The sequence below is a fragment of the Rousettus aegyptiacus genome, unplaced genomic scaffold (genome assembly GCF_014176215.1).
Source record: "Rousettus aegyptiacus isolate mRouAeg1 unplaced genomic scaffold, mRouAeg1.p scaffold_m13_p_6, whole genome shotgun sequence".
NCBI classification, from domain to species: Eukaryota; Metazoa; Chordata; class Mammalia; order Chiroptera; family Pteropodidae; genus Rousettus; species Rousettus aegyptiacus.
This window is the reverse complement of record NW_023416309.1, coordinates 14,370,327-14,387,439: the sequence shown is the minus strand read 5'-3', so window position 1 is coordinate 14,387,439 and position 17,113 is coordinate 14,370,327. Positions and strand designations below refer to the sequence as shown.

Below are 17,113 nucleotides of genomic sequence, written 5' to 3'. Positions count from 1 at the left end.
CACGTGCACGAGAGAGAGAGAGAGAGAGAGAGAGAGAGAGAGAGAGAGAGAGAGAGAGAGAAAGTGAGAGCGAGCGTGCATAAGCAGTTTTGAAGAAGGTCAAGACTATTAAACTTCATGTATAGCTTTTGGTATATTTCAAAGGGTCATAGAACCAGGAAATCATTTAATTCAACATTCTTATTTTATAGATGAAGGAACTGAGATTCATGTAAGTAATGTGGTTTACTCATAGCTAATTAGTATGAAAAGCTACAATAGATCCTAGAGTTCTTGATTCCCAAATAAAGTGGAAAAACCTTTTCAACAACTGTTCTTAGCAAAATAAATATAATATCCACACTCCAAAAGGACATCAAATACACAACTACAGAAAGATGAAAAATGGTATAACATAATACAATGTACTATAAATACTAGAAGTGATAATCATAAAATATTATTAAAATATTATTTCACAAACCAACAGAAAGTTAGCCTAAAGATATAAAATGAAGTTGGAAAAAGAAGAATGGCTTTGAAAATTATGAAATCTCACTCATAATGAGAATACAAATTAAAACTGTACTGAGATACTGCTCTTCATGCATTAAGCTGGCAAAAATCCAAGCTTGAAAATGTATACTTGTTGGCAATGCTATAGAAATGGCACTGCTGAGGAATGTGTATATTGGTACAATCTGTGAAGGAAGAGCAAGTTGGTAACATCCACCAAAATCACCCATGGAAACTGCATACACTGACCCAGCAATTCCACTTCTGACAAAATACCCTATGATATATTGCACGTCAATGAAATTATAGATGCACAACATATATGTATTTTAAGCAATGCTTATGTATTTATCCATGCAAACAAATATTTAATATTACATATAAGCATTTTAAATGAACTTTAAATGCAAAATACAAGATAATATGTGCATGCCAATCAAATTAAGGTAAAATATATATGAATTTTTATTTTTGCATTTTTTAATTTATAGAAAATTTAGGTGATGCAAATAAAATTTAATGATACTCTGGGAAGAGTTTATTTAAATTTTTTTATTTCCAAAAAAATAAAGGCAGGCCCAGAGGTTGATATTTCATCCAGGAACTATCATCTACTAGCCCTACTAGCAGGTTCAGGCCCCAAAATATTTCAGCTATCAACCCGTATCATGACAAGGTTCCCTAGTAAGATAATCCTTGTTTAAGTCAAATTCATATCCCAAAACTCTGATTATTGACACAATCTGATTCAACTTACCAAACTATTAGAATTCCAGACCTTATTCTGATCCTGACTTAAAATATCTGCTTGCACTTTTCTATGAGATTTACCCTCTGTATTTCTGACCTCTGACAACTGTACATTTAACAAATTATCTGGCTCTTCCAATCTTGACACTGGTCTAAATAAACCTCTGCTGTACTATTACCAACTATTACCAGCACTACTGTTAAAAGCAGTATCGGCTAATTCTGAGGCCAAGATAAATTTCTGAGATCTACCAACAAAACTTAGACCTCAATTAAACAGAACTTCGAGGTTCCGAAGTCTTTAGTTTACATGAACTAAGGGCTTGAAAAAATAAGAAATGAGTTTCCTGTACATCTGTATTTCCAGAATCTAACACAGCATCTGGCATATGTAGGTGATGGTTTAGTGCACCTTGTGAACCTGCAAATATGGTTGCTCTCTGAGAACTACACTGTAAGGTCAGCACTATCTGGGGTAGCCACAAGAATTTACCCTATTCATCCAAGTGGCAGCGATATACTAATCACAGAATTAGATTCAGCGAGCCATGAGAGCCTTGGCCATTAGGTATAGGCATATCGTGTTTTATTGCTCTTTGATTTATTGCACTTCTCAGATATTGTGTTTTCTTACAAATTGAAGGTGTGCAGCAACTCTGAGTTAAGCATGTTTATCAGAGCAATTTTCCAACAGCATTTTCTCACTTCATGTCTGTGTCACATTTTAGTAATTCTCACAATATTTCAAACTTTTTCATTACTATTATATTTGTTATGGTGATCAGGGATCTTTGATGTTACTATTGTAATTGTTTTGGGGTACACTGAACTGCTCCATGTAAGATGGCAAACTTAATCGATAAATGTTATGTGTGTTCTGACTGCTCTACTGATTTCTCTCATCTCTCTCCCTCTCTTTGGGCCTCCTTATTCTCTGAGATGCAACAATATTGAAATTAGGCCAGTTAATAACTCTATAAAGGCCTTTTAGTGTTCAAGTGAAAGAAAGAGTAACACATTTCTCACTTTAAATTAAAAGCTAGAGATGATTATGCTCGGTGAGAAAGGCATACTGAAAGCCGAGATAGGCCAAAAGGTAGGCCTCTTGCACCAATGCTAAGTTATGAATACAAAGGAAAAGTTCTTAAAGGAAATTGAAAGTGCTATTCCAGTGAACACACAAATGATATTAAAGTAAGACAGCCTTATTGCTGATATGATGAAAGTTTTAGTGGTCTGGACAGATGATCAAACCAGCCACAACATTCCCTTAAGCCGAAGCCTAATCCAAAGTAAGGCCCCAACTCTCAATTCTGTAAAGGCTGAGAGAAGTGAAGAAACTGCAGAAAAAAAATTTCATGCTAACAGAGGTTGGTTCATGAAGTTTAAGCAAAGAAGCCATCTCTATAACATAAACGTACAAGGTGAAGCAGCAAGCCCTGATGTAGAAGCTGTTAACGAGTGATCCAGAAGATCAAGCTAAGATAATTAATGAAGGTGGCTATATTAAACAACAGATTTTCAGTGTAGATGAAATAGCCTTATAGTAGAAAAAGATACCATCTAGGACTTTCATAGCTGGAGAGAAGTCAATGCCTGGATTCAAAGTTTCAAAGGACAGAGTAATTCTCCTGTTAGGGGCTAATGTAGCTGGTGATTTTAAGTTGAAGCCAATGCTCATTTACCATTCTGAAAATCCTAGGTCCCTTAAAATTATGCTAAATCTACTGTGCCTGTGCTCTACAATCAGAACAAAACCAGCGCATCTGTTTACAACATGGCTTACTGAATACTTCAAGGTAACTACTGAGATCTACTGTTCAGGAAAAAAAAAAAAAGATTACTTTCAAAATATTACTGCTTGCTGATAATGCACCTGGTCACCCAAGAGCTCTGACTGGCACTATACAATGATGTTAATGTTTTCATTCCTGCTAACACAACATCTATTCTGCAGTCAATGGATCAAGGAGTAATTCTGACTTTCAAGTCTTATTATGTAAGAAATACATTTCATAAAGCTGTATCTGCCAGAGGTAGTGATTCCTCTGATGAATCTGGTCAAAGTAAATTGAAAACCTTATGAAAAATATCGATTTTCTAGATGCCATTAAGAATATTCATGGTTCATGGGAAGAGGTCAAAATAGCAACATTAACAAGAATTTGGAAAAAGTTGATTCCATCTCTCAAATGATTTTGAGGTAGTTCAAGACTTCAGTGGAAGAAGAACCTGCAGATGGGGTGGAAACAGGAAGAAAACTAGAATTGGAAATGGAGCCTAAAGATGTTACTAAACTGCTGCAATCTCATAAAACTGTAACATGAGGAGCTGCTTCTTACGGATGGCAAAGAAAGTAGTTTCTTGAGATGGAATCTATTCCTGGTGAAGATGCTGTGAGATTGTGGAAATAACAACAAACGAATTAGAATATTACATAAACTCAGTTGATAAAGCAGCAACAGGATTTGAGAGGAATCTAATAATTAAAGAAATTCTACTGGGGCCGATGCTATCAAACAGCATCACATGCTACAGAGAAATCATTCATAAATGGAATATTTGGTTGATATAACAAACGTCACTGTTGTCTTACTTTAAGAAATTGCTGCCCCAGCCTTCAGCAACCACCACCCTGGTCAGTTAGCAGCTGTCAACATTAAGGCAAGACCCTCCACCAGCAAAAAAATTATGACTCACTGAAAGCTCAGGTGGTAGTTAGCAATTTTTGGCAATAAAGTATCTTTAATTAAGGTATGCATATTGTTTTTTAGACACAGTGCTATTGCACACTTAATAGACTACAATATAACATAAATATAACTTTCATATGCACTGGGAAATAAAAACATTTGTGCGACTTACTTTATGAGATATTCACTTTATTGCCATGGTGTGGAACCAAACCTGCAATATCCCCAAAATAGGTCTGTATGCGAACAATATCCTTAACTCTCCTTTATTCTATTTATATGCTCACTGAGTAACTTTACAATTTATAGTTCAGCTTCCTATGTAGATTGCATTTAAAGAGAGAATACATGGATTAGAAGTTAGGAGTATCGCTCCCTTCCTCGGTGCTGCCTATGGAGGTAGCAGCTATATCATTTTCGGCATCATGGCTACCCTCAGACCCCTCATGAAACCCAAGACTATCAAAGAGGACCAAGAAGTTAATCTGGCATCAGCTAGACCACTGTCAAAATTAAGTATAACAGGTGGAAACCCAGAGGCATTGACAATAGAGTGAGCAGAAGATTCAAGGGTCAGATCTTGATGCCCAATACTGGCTATGGGAATAACAAGAAGATGAAACACATGCTGCCCAGTGTTTTTGTAAGTTCCTGGTCCACAATGTCAAGGAGCTTGAAGTGCTGCTGATGTGCAACAAATCCTACTGCGCTGAGACTGCTCACAATGTCTCCTCATAGAACTGTAAAGCCATTGTGGAAAGGGCAGCCCAGCTGGCTATCAGCCACCAATCCCAATTCCAGGCTGCACGGAGAAGGAAATAAATAGACAGCATGTGTATGCTTCATATGTGTTTTATCAGCACAAATTCTGTCATCTGGCAAAAATAAAAGTAGGACTATCTTACACTAGCTATATTTTTCATGGTAAATTAATAAATTGGCAATCTAGTTTATAATTTCAATCTCCCATGGTATTAGTCAGCCTAAAGAAGCTTCTCTGAATCCTATAAATTCCAAGGCACGGATCAGATCCAGTTTGGGGACTTTCAAGTTTCAAGGGCCTGACATTGGACCACAGTGACATTTTGCACCTCTGCTCTGCCATTTTATTCAAACTCCACTGCTGGAACAGATACCAATGAGAATTTCTCCAAAGTTTTGTATGCCCAAAATCACTGAACCTAGGGAAGCACACTCACTTTCCTTCTACCCTGTTGTAACTGAGTTAGGGGAAGGCAATAAATGAAGAATCTACAGAAGTTAAATGATGGGAATATTGATTTGCTGGATATGATACATATTTTTGTGTGGAACAAGAAGACCACTTGCATTTTAGTTACAAATAATATAAGAATACATTTTTGTTGTTGAAAATGTTATTGTACAGAAACTGTCTTCATTTTTATCTCTCTGAAATCCTGTCACTCTCCCTAGAAGTAACCTCACAAAGTTCACGTGTATCTTTCCTGAAACTGTTCTAGTTATTTACATATAAATAATATACACATGTATACTCATATGTTTAGCATTTGAGATGCTTTACATTACTTCTTTTTATGTAATCATACCATACACATTTGCAATTTTATTCAATTTTATAATAAAGTTAAAATTATTCCATCAAGGAATATACACATCTACCTCTTTTTAACTACAACAGAGAATTTCATTCTATAACTCGGCACAATTTAACCATTTGGCAATAGAGCACAACTGTTTCTATACTTTGCCATTACAAATACAGCTACAAAGACTTTTTTCTTATACATTTATTTTTATTCATTTTTATTCAAGTATATCTGTGGAACAGATACCTAGAAATGAAACTGCTTGGTTAAAAGTAGTGTGATCATTTTAACTTTGATAGATACTGCCAAATTAACCTTCAATACTGACATTCCAATTTACACATCCACCTGCAGTGTAGAGGGTATTCCTTTCCCTATATTTGCTATTGTCGACCTTCTCCATTTATATGATGAACACAAAATATTATCTTATTTAATTAGTATATTTGCTATAGTAAATGAGTTTTATAATCTTTATTTTTTAAGAGTTCATCGCTGTTGTACTGAGTATATTTGAATATTAAATTGTATTTATTTTCTTTTGTTCCGGTCATATTCCTAGGCCTTAGGCTTCATCTTTCCTTCCTTGTAAAAATGGAGCATTCTTTTAATCTAGATTTGTTTTAGATAAAATATCTTTTGATCAGGTACAATATTAACTTTTTACCCAGTATTATTTTTTAGTAGAATGCCATTTTTATTAATCAACTAAAAGGAAGTCTAAAACTTTCTCAATCTGAACCATTTCAATACTTTCCCAATTCAGTTTGATTGAGCTCCACCAGAACTGACTGGAAGGATTATTTCCATATAACATTTTGCTTTCTAATGACTGGCTATACTTTCAAAATACCTGAACAGATTATTCATTCATTATATTACTGAAAATAATGATTTAATCTAAACAGCAACAAAGTTCTCAAAAATATCCCCAAAGTGTTTCACCTTCACACTCCACTGGAAAACAATATTACACATCATTCTGCCATCATGTTTACCCTTTTGAAAACAGACATGACAATTCAACTGCAATATAGTGACATAATTACCTCAGTATTTCACAACACAGAAGGAGGCACTTTTTCTTAATTTACTTTACTAAAGCTACAACCTAGAACAACTTATTAAGTACACACTAGGCAGTAATGCAGACATAAACAAGTAAGTTCACTAGTATTTGCAATGGTTCTTTGGGAAGGGTGTGTGTTAGCCCCAAAACATGTGGAATATATGAAAACAACAGTTTCCATGAACTAATAGAATAGAAAAAAATGAGTATCTGCTATTGCTGTATTTTAAAAATATATATGCATGGACTTCTGAGAGCAGATTTAAGTAGCTTCGGATTAGCTGGCCAAGCTATTCCTTGTGCAGACTACAAAAATTATTACATTTAACATATTTTCATAATCAATTTCATATTCATAGTTTATATACCCATAGAGCTCACTAAACTTGGCTTATGTATCTTCATGAAAGCTGAAACATGAGTACTGAGTCTAATACAATACACGAAGCCTAACACAGTATTTTGAGCATTAAACACATTCAAATATTTAGTCATTTAAAAATAAATATAAGTTGAATAATGCCAAATAATTATAAATATGTTTACTATATAATAGGTAAGCTCTTCGACTGGAAATAAGGATAGTCAACTTTCTGGCTTGATTTTATAATTGTTTCTAAATGTCTTAACATGGAAAACTATTTCTGTACTATCCCTCAGACCAGCCCTTCCTCAAGGCTCAAATGAAATTTCACTTCATCTATAACAGTTCATGTAAAATCATTATCACTCTTCATTTCTTCCTCTGAATCCCTGCAGGGTTAACATTCTGTATCACAATCATGGTACCTTTTTTATTAAATCATTTTAATGTAGACCTGTCAACTTGCTATGGAGATCTAAAGATATGAAGTATGTTTTAGGCTTGTCTCCTCAGTGCCAATTAATGAATTTGAAGTTATTACTAACAGTAATAACAAATATTACTATTCAGTTACACTGGAATAGATATAAAATACTTAGGTTCTTCTTCTAGCTCTACTACTAGCTAACTATGTGACCAGGAAAAGCCTGACCTGAGACTGTATTCTAAGTCATTTCTGGCTTTAAGAGTTCATTTCAGAAAAACAAAATGTAAAAGTATTTTGTATTTTTTGTTAGAAGAAAGCCATCCTGAATGGTTATTAATGAGATTAACATCCTATATTAGCATCACTGTTTTATTTCAGATAATCCATAATGTCCGGCTGCCATTATTTCATTCAAGTCATCGGCTATTTATTGAGAAGATACTGTGAGGGCACTGCAACAGGTATAAAAATGAGCAAAACAAAGTCTACCCACAAAAACCTTATAATTTGGTAGGGAACATGTAACAACTATTTAACAATAATGCAAGGCAGGAAAAAAGAGCTACAAGAACATATTAATAGGACTTCAAAGAAATGAAATATTACATTAGCTTATAAAGTAGAACGGGCTCAAGAACAGCTCCAAGGAAGATTTACTTAGGGTAGAACAAAACTAAACATTTATAAAAGAGTTTGGTTGAATGCATTATCTTAGAAAACTTTGTCAATAGTTTTTTCTTTTTCATTTTATCTGTGGAATGAAATAAGCTACCAGAAATATAATCTTTACTACACAACCATGGTACTTCTAAAAATACAATAATATCTTAGGCTTTAATTATGCCAAATAATTTTTAAAACATCCTCATACATTTCTTTTAGGTGAGATTAATCAGATTGAAAGTTCTGCATTGAAGACACCAAAATGACTGCCAAAATACAGTAGAGATTAACGTTCGTGTCTAGAAAAGATGCATTTTCATACCTCAAAGTGACATTACTGACAGAATAAATGAGAAAAGCTCACACTTCAGCTAACTCTGTTCAGCAGAGAAAGAGCTATTTTAAATGATTTGGGTGAGAATGTAAAGTTAATTTAAGTCATACAAGTCTCTAACAGAAAAAAATAATTACTGTAGGAACAAGAATCATCTCACAGAAATGTTAGCCTTGACAAACAACTTTTGTACATATTCATGCTAAATTAAGATGCTATGGAAAAGCGGGTCAATATCCTATAGGACCCAACTTTCTGATACCCTAAAGCATTCCTGCATCCATCAAGTACCTACATGTTTCACTTTCTCAAAACACATACAATACAGAGCCTTTTTACTACAATAGTAAAACTTGAAACTTAAGGCTGGTAAAGGAAGATGTAAAAAGTAGCAATTTCCCTTCCTCAATAACTGCACTGAAAAACAAAGTGTGGACAAGGAAAAGAAACAGCCTACTTAAAACAAAAACAAACAAACCACCCAGGAAACTACAGAAACAATAATGATCAATATAAATTTTCTAAAATTTCTAGGATGTACTAGAAATGTACCAATGTGTTGTGATCAGCAATTCCACTTCTGAGTATTCATCCAAAAGAAACAAAATTACTATCTCACAAAGATATTTGCATTCTCATGTTCATTGTGGCTTATTTATAATAGCCAAGATATGGAGGCAATCTGGGTATTCATCAAAAGATGAATGGATAAAGAAGAGGTGGTACATACATACAATGGAATATTACACAGTCATTAAATAAAAGAATGGAATCTTGTCATCTACAACAGCACGTACAGACCTGGAGGGTATTATGTTGAGTAGGGTAATTCAGAGAGAGAAAGACAAATGCCATATGATTTCATTTACATGTGGAATTTAACAAACAAAATAAAACAGAAATGAACTCATAGATACAGAGGACATTTTGATGGTTGCCAGATGGGAGAGGGGTTGGGGGGAATGGTGAAAAAAGGGAAAGGATTAAGGAGTACAAATTGGTAGTTACAAAATAGTTATGGGGGTATATAGCACAGCATAAGAAATATAGTCGATTATATTGTAATACCTATTTATGGTGTCAGATGGGTACTAGATTTATCAGGATGATCACTCTGTAAGTTATATGAATGTCTAATCACTATGCTGTATGCTTGAAACTAATATTGTATGCCAATCATAATTGAAAAATAAAAAAATTTTAAATTTCTCCTGCCAAATTTGATAGAACAGGATTTAAATTCCAGGACTGTCACTTTCTCTCCATTTAATCATGGATGTGCCACAAATGCTCTCTGCACCTCGATTTCCTCATCTATAAAATGAATGATGGCAATACTTATTGGCTTGTTGTGGGGATTAAATAAAACGTGTAAAGCAAATGACAAAAATAAAAATAAAGAGTATTTCCTACGAAAAGTCACTTTCCATTTTTAAATGCTAACTCATAGCATTAAAAGTAGCTAATATTATTAGTCATCACATCCCTTTTGTACAGACAAAAGAGAAACTAATAAAATAAAAACATGTGTAACACTAGTTAAGACCAGTAAAGAAACTACTTCAATTTCATTTGCCTAGATTCAATCATAATGACTATACATGTTTCATATTCTTTAATACTCAATTACACCTATGACTGCTCACAGTATTTCTCCAAACCGACGAAACATAAAAATCCCCACAGTCCTGCACTCTCATCAGCTGCAACCTGCTTTATCCCTATGTAACAATAGTGGCAAGTCACTGAAATCTTTCGGCCTTTCTCAACAGGTGTTCCGTAAGAGAATGAAGAAATCTACTGGGCAATGAATTAACTTTTCTCCTACACCTCTAGAATGGCAGTGGTTTTGTACCAATAGGAGAATTAAGAAAATAATCACTGAAATATTTTTTTTTCCCTTTGGTTGAGGAGAAACTCTGGTTGAGAAAGACCATTAGAGATATGAAGAACTAAATAACCAGAACTAACTTATAGCATTAAGAGTAGTTAATATTATTAGTCATCATATCCCTATTTTATACAGACAAAAGAAGAGTTAATAAAAACATATGTGTAACACTGGGTAAGACCGGTAAAGAAACTACTTCATCTTTCAAAATACCTTCTTAAGCTGCCTCTGCTAAACTTTACAGATCAGAGAATAACCATTAATATTTTCCTGATATACTTACTACAAGAAAAAGTAAGTACACCAAAATCTTGATGGTGGTTATGGAAAAAGGCCAGAATTATTCTTACCAGATTTGAAAATAGAAAGCTCCTAAAAATGAAATATTAAAATAATACCATCCTTAAAATTTATTTTAAAATAGGTTAGTATCTGAAACAACAGTTTCAGAGCATCCTACCAGCCCCATGAAATGCAACCCTATTTTCTCTTTCTTTTCCCCTGATTGTTTTTCTTTTTCTTTTCTGCGGTTCATACCTTAAGTCTGCAAGTCATTGCAAGGCATTTTTAGTCTCATTGACAGTTCTCAAGAGTAAAGAGAGCTATTAATATATCCTAAGAATTGAGTTTCCTCGTGTAAGGTTTCTAAGTCACAGCACAAAGAAAACACAAATGCCCAGTGTTTATCCCCATACAAAGCTTCTGTATGACAAGCCAACATAGATGGTGATCCCTTCATCTTTTCCTAATATGCAGCTCTCACCTGGCCTTATTGCAAACAAAGTACTCCTAAAAACAAAGAGAAAGAAGGGAACAATGATGTATAAAAAAATTAGGTACCCTGGACTTAGAAGTCTTAAATTCAAATTTGAGCTACTCATATTTAAACTCTGGATACTATCTAGCTATCTGGTCTCAGCATTATCTATAAAATTAGGAGAATCAGGTTACATGGTCTCCCAGATTCTTTTCTAACTTTCTGTGATTCTGTAGTGGAAAGGTCAAAGATTCACAGAAATATCATCTCACCTCCCCAAACTTCTCAGAAGCCAAAAATCCCAAAGCCCTTCAGTTCTCCTACACTTATTTCTCTTTTCTCTAACCCAAAGCTCCTTCTCTCTTTATCTGTGTTGGTGTTACTAGTAACCAAACTTCCCAAATAAAACCACTTTACTAGATAAGGGGTGGGGGGAAGCAATAGGAATTCTCCCTACATTCTTGGAACCACAGTTCCTTTAGTCAGAAAGTTTCATCTTCTCAGACTTCTAGGTGCTTGCATAGTGCCAGTACACTAGCACTACCCTAGAGTTGAGTTTACATATTTTAGAATCTTCTATAATCATAACAGAGTATATAGAAGCAGCTCGATTTAAAATGGAGAGATTTGAATAGACCCTTCAAAGAAGATATATAAATGGTAAATAAGCACATGAAAAGATGATCAACATCATTAGCTGTTAGAGAAATGATAATGAATAATATATCTATCTACACACACACACACACACACACACACACACACACACACACACACACACTAGAATGCCTAAAAAAAAACCAGAAACAAACATAATATTAAAACCAATGACACCTGATAATACCAAAGATGATGTACTGTTGGTGGGATAACAAGATGGTACACTCCTGGTATTTACTCTCAAAATGAAAAAAATATATTCACACAAAAACCTGTATCTGAATGTTTCTAGCAGTTTTATTCATAATCATCAAAGCTGAAAATAACTTAAATAACTTTCAACAGTTGAATGTATAAACAAACTCTAGTACATCCATATAATAGAATACTACTCAGCAATCAATGGATCAATCAAGAACGAATTACTGACATGCTCAACAGAAATCTCAAAGGTATCATGCTGATAATGAAAGAAGCCAGTTTCAAAAGGTTACATGCTTTTAAGTGACAATCTGAAAAAGTAAAACTATAGAGATGGAGAACAGATCAGATTGTCAGAAGTTACAAGTACGTACCTAGATGGTTTGCCTAGCAAGGAACCAGATTTTGGGGGCGATACTCTGTATCCTAACTGTAATGGTGGTAACAAATGTATACATGTGTTAAACTCATAGAACTGTACAGCAAAAAACAAGTCAGTTTTACCGTACATAAAATTTTAAAATGAGTTTAAAATTCTATTTCATTTAAGATTTCTGCATCTATATTTACTATAGATTGTAGTCTTATTTTTTCATCTTTGTCAAGTTTTGCTTAAATTTATTTTTATTTTATTTTATTATTAATTTTTTAGGTGGAGCAATCTTTGGTTGACCTCACAGATTGCAAGGACCTTGTCAGTTTATAATCCCTTATTATTTTTTACGCCTATAGCACCTGGTCTTCCTAAGGTCTTCCATCCAAGTACTAACCAGGCCTGACCCCGCTTATCTTCTGAGATCAGATGGGATCCAGCTTGTTCAGGGTGGCGTGGACATAGATGAAATTTAAATAATGTAGTAAAGCAATGATTCTCTTGCTGAGCTCTGGGCAGTTTAAAATGATATTAACTGTTTCTTTAACTATCGCACCTCTTAAACCATCTAACGAATCACGTTTTTTTTCTTTGAAGGGTAGTTCTACACGAAATGTTTCAGTTTCTCTCATGGTGGTTTGTTTAAAATTATCTATTTCATAAGTGATGAAAATGTAGTTAGAAAAGGTTAAGTACCTCTAAGAACACATAATAAAGGTCCAGGCCAGAATGAAACTCACGGCTAAGTCTAAAGACCTTAAAAAAAAAAAGTTATTATAAATAAAAAGCAATTGTCATTTAGAAAACTAATATACAAATTATTTCCAGAGAGTCTTATATATAGGGCAATTTTTATGTTTTTCTTTCCCATAAATTTGTTATTTTAACCCTGAATATCAGTTCTACCTTGTGTAAGCCAAAAAATGTAAATGATATCAATCATTAAAACTAAACATACAGTCTCACCTACTATGATGTTAAACTAGTAAAACAGTTCACCACTTCAGTCTTTTTCACAGCAGGCCCAATCTGACACGACCTGGGTAAAGCCATATGACACTGTAAGCTCCAGATGTTTGAAAACCCAGTACATATCCCACTAATAAACATTTTCTCACATACTGCATGTGAAGCTTTTATGGTCTTCTTTGTAGCATCTGAACCCTTTCATTAAGAATAAATTCATTACTTTGTATATTATAATATCTATCCATAAATTAAACATTCTTTCAAAAAACAATTTTAAAGGTATCTTTTTCAAAAAAGTCATAGTTTTCTAAAAATATGCTAACCCACAAATTTATCTCTAGCTCCAATGTCAACAGCCAAGTCCATAGTATTATCCTATCAAGCTTGGATTTTTGCAATAGTCTCCTAAGTGGACTCCTTGCTTTATTCTTTACCTTAGCCAGAATAATCTTTCAAAAATGCAAATCTGAAACTCCAGAACAGGCAGATCTACAGAGACAGAAATTAGACTGGTAGGCAAGAGGGAAGATAGGAGGAAATGAAGAGTGAGTACTAAAGGGTAAAGTTCTTTTTGGAACAATTAAAATGTTCTAAAATTGAATCTGGTGATGGTTGCACACCTCTGTGAATACACTAAGTCACTGAGTTGTATATTTTAAATAGGTGAATTATATGGTATGTGACGTATATCTCAATAAAGTTGTTATAAAAAATGTAAATCAGAACATATGATTTTCTTGATAATTGAGATTTTTTAAAAAAAAGGATATTCTACCTTCCAAGTCTATCCTTTGTAGCCTCAAATATTTTCATCTTAACTTTATCAACCAAACAATACGAGGTTTCCTCACTCTCTTCATTTTTTTTAAAACTTCAAATTAAAGATAGTAGAAATCCCTGATTCTGAATTTAACATCTGACATTTAAGTTGTAAACAAGACATTTATTTTTCCTTCTACCTTCAATTTGTTTGCCTAGTAACTTCAACGAGTGACCCCGTGCTATCACCTTATAAGACAATATGAGAAAGCACTTGTCAGATTTCATTATCCTCTCCAAATACTTTAATCTCTTGATTAATTCCCATAGATTCATCTTTCTAGTAATTTGTAATTCCTGTTTTGTTACCTGTTAACAAGAAAAGACAATAAAGGCAAGCAATATAATATCTACTTATTCATAAAAAAATTAAATAGCCTGCATGAATAAAAAAATTTTAAGTCAAAACATTAAAATACTGGTGGTGTTAATTGGCAGAAAATGAAAAAAAAAACTTAAACAGGGACTAAAACATTTCCTTAATGGACATAAGAAAAAGAATTATTAAATAGAAATATATGTGGTTTCTTCTTTAAAAAACTAAACTTCCAGCATTTAAAAAAATACAAAAACCTATCCTAAAATTCATATGAAATTGACACCTCACCAAAGATATATCAATGGTTCATAAGCCATGAAAAGATGCTCCACATCATATATCATCAGGGAAATGCAAATTAAAACAAGATACTAATACACACTTATTACAATGGCCAAAATCTAAAACACTAACCACACTAAATGCCGAAGGGGATGTGGAGCCGAAGGCACTCTCGTTGGTGACAGAAATGCATTAATAGTACAGCCACTTTGGAAGAGTTTGGTGGTTTCTTTTAAAACCAAAAGCACTCTTACCATGTGATTCAGCAATTGCACTTCTTGGTATTTATCCAAAAGAATTAAAAACTTATGTCCACACAAAAAAACTTCATACAGATGTTTATAGCAATGACCACATAAAATGAAATGATAATCTGGGTTTTGCATTTAAAAGTCAAGCGACAGTGGGAGTGAGGAATTACAGGTGAAATAATATTGGCCGAATGTTAATAAATGGTGAAGCTAGGATATGGGTACCTGCAAGTTTTGTATATGTTTGAAATTTTTCATAATGAAAATATTTAAAACTTGACTATGGAGGTTCTGGTCCCAGTTAAGATGAAGTCAAACATACTCCCTCCTGTCTCTACTACTGAAAGCATTTAAAAGCCCTGGATGAAGTAACTATCTGAGGCTTCTGAAAAGTAAATATTAGCAGGCAGAATGGAAAAAAACAGATCTCACTGAAGTGGCAGTGAGTTTTGCAATTTTTTCCCCTGGTCTCTCCTTCCAAAATTCAAAGTTAGCCTGACATCAAAAGTGTATACTGTGTACAGACAGAAAGATCTCCCAAAAGAGCTCTTTATTTCTGGTCTGATGAGTGGGAAAGGGGTTTCTATGAGTAAGAGTAGAGAACTTCCCTGGATTTGTGTGTGTGTGTGTGTGTGTGTGTGTGTGTGTGTGTGTGTGTGTTTCGTTTCCCCCCACCCCAGCGACAAAGCACTCTTATAGTAGTGCAGAGGAACCAGCAGCTAGGAAAGCATCTGTAATCAGAAAGGAAAAATTCTCTGACCAGAGGAACTGTGCTCTGAGACCACTGGAGGGATCACTTTTGCTTATTTTTCAATCCTCTCTGGTCACCAGACCCAGGAGGCTAATGAAGTTGAATTATGTGACAGAGTAGGGAAAGGACTGAGTCAAAAAAAGAGGGGTCCTTGGGAGCAAGGAAGTTGGGGATATCACAGAGAACAGGATCTCAATAAAGTGAAACCACAAGGTGCTAAGTATGATCTCTTGAGCTTATCTCCAAGATGCACCCATATGGATCTTACTCTAAACAGCATAACAAAGAGTCTGTGAACTAAAATACCGGGTAGTCAGCACCCATGTCCAAGGCTGGCCACAAGGGACAAATCTGTACAGTACTTCAACGGCTATCAACACTAAACTGACATTGGAACTACGACCCATAAAAAGTGGGTCAGAATTTGTGGCCTGAACCGTATTAAGCCAAATGCCTGCTAAAGCAAATATGTCCAGCATTCTTCATAGGATTTAAATAAAATCTGTATTTAAATAAAATATGTAGTGGCAAAACATGATATTTCTGAATTCTTTGCCCAAAGACCTGCTCTAAAAAACTACTAAACGTTATATATATATATAAAATAAATGAACTATTGTTCTTTTTAAAGGCTCTTCATCCAGGGCTGTTAAACGTATTAAGTGAGAGAGATGATACTAGAAGGAAAACTGGAAATTCGAGAGTTAAGGAAAAGCAACAGAATTTGGCTTCATCATTTCTGAGAAGTTTGCTGTTATTTTTATCTTTGTTCTTTTGTATGTAGTATGTCATTTTTCTTCTGAGTGCTTGTTAGTTGGAACATGCTAGCTTTACAGTGATGGGTTCTCTACTGTCCTGATATACTAACAATTTTCAGCAGAAACCTGCGTCACTGGAGCTGTGCATGGGGCTTTCTCAGTGACCTTCTCTCTCCTCAGTTGTATCTGATGATGTGAGTTTTTGACAGTTTTCTGTCCATCCCCCAGGGGTTGACACTTTTCTCCTCCTCTTAATTCAATGGATTTTCCTCTGTACTCTAAGGTGACAGGGTTTGCTATCCTTTCCCAGTAGCTTAAAGGTTTTGTTATTTAGGGAAAAAGGTCTGAAATGAGCTTTTTGCGGTGGATGCTCCCCTACTATGGGCTTAATCTTCAAGTGGAGCTTTCTCTGTCTCCTGTCCTTGTCTCAATCTTGTTGGTGAGCTTCTCATTGATATCCACTGAGAAAAGCCTCTGAGTGGGTGTGTGAACTCTCCTTGTGTCTATGCTTTCTAGAGATTCTATACTACCTCAAGTTGGTCTTTAGCAATTTATGCAAAATTGTATCTAAATTTCAAGTAATTATCCTAGAGAAATGAAAACACGTTCACACAAAAACCTGTAAGTGAATGTTCGCGGCAGTTCTATTCATAAACAAATAAGCACATAAAAGGGTGTTCAACATCATCATTAGCCATCGGCAAAGCACAAATTAAAAC

General features: G+C 34.4%; 1 protein-coding gene and 1 pseudogene across 4 annotated transcripts in view; one reads left to right on the top strand and one right to left on the bottom strand.

Moving 5' to 3' along the window:
• The window catches only part of MICU1 (mitochondrial calcium uptake 1), a 183,148-nt gene that overhangs the window by 151,781 nt on the left and 14,254 nt on the right, over nt 1-17,113 (bottom strand). The window lies entirely within an intron of this gene.
• On the top strand, nt 4,313-4,764 carry LOC107519506 (annotated as a pseudogene).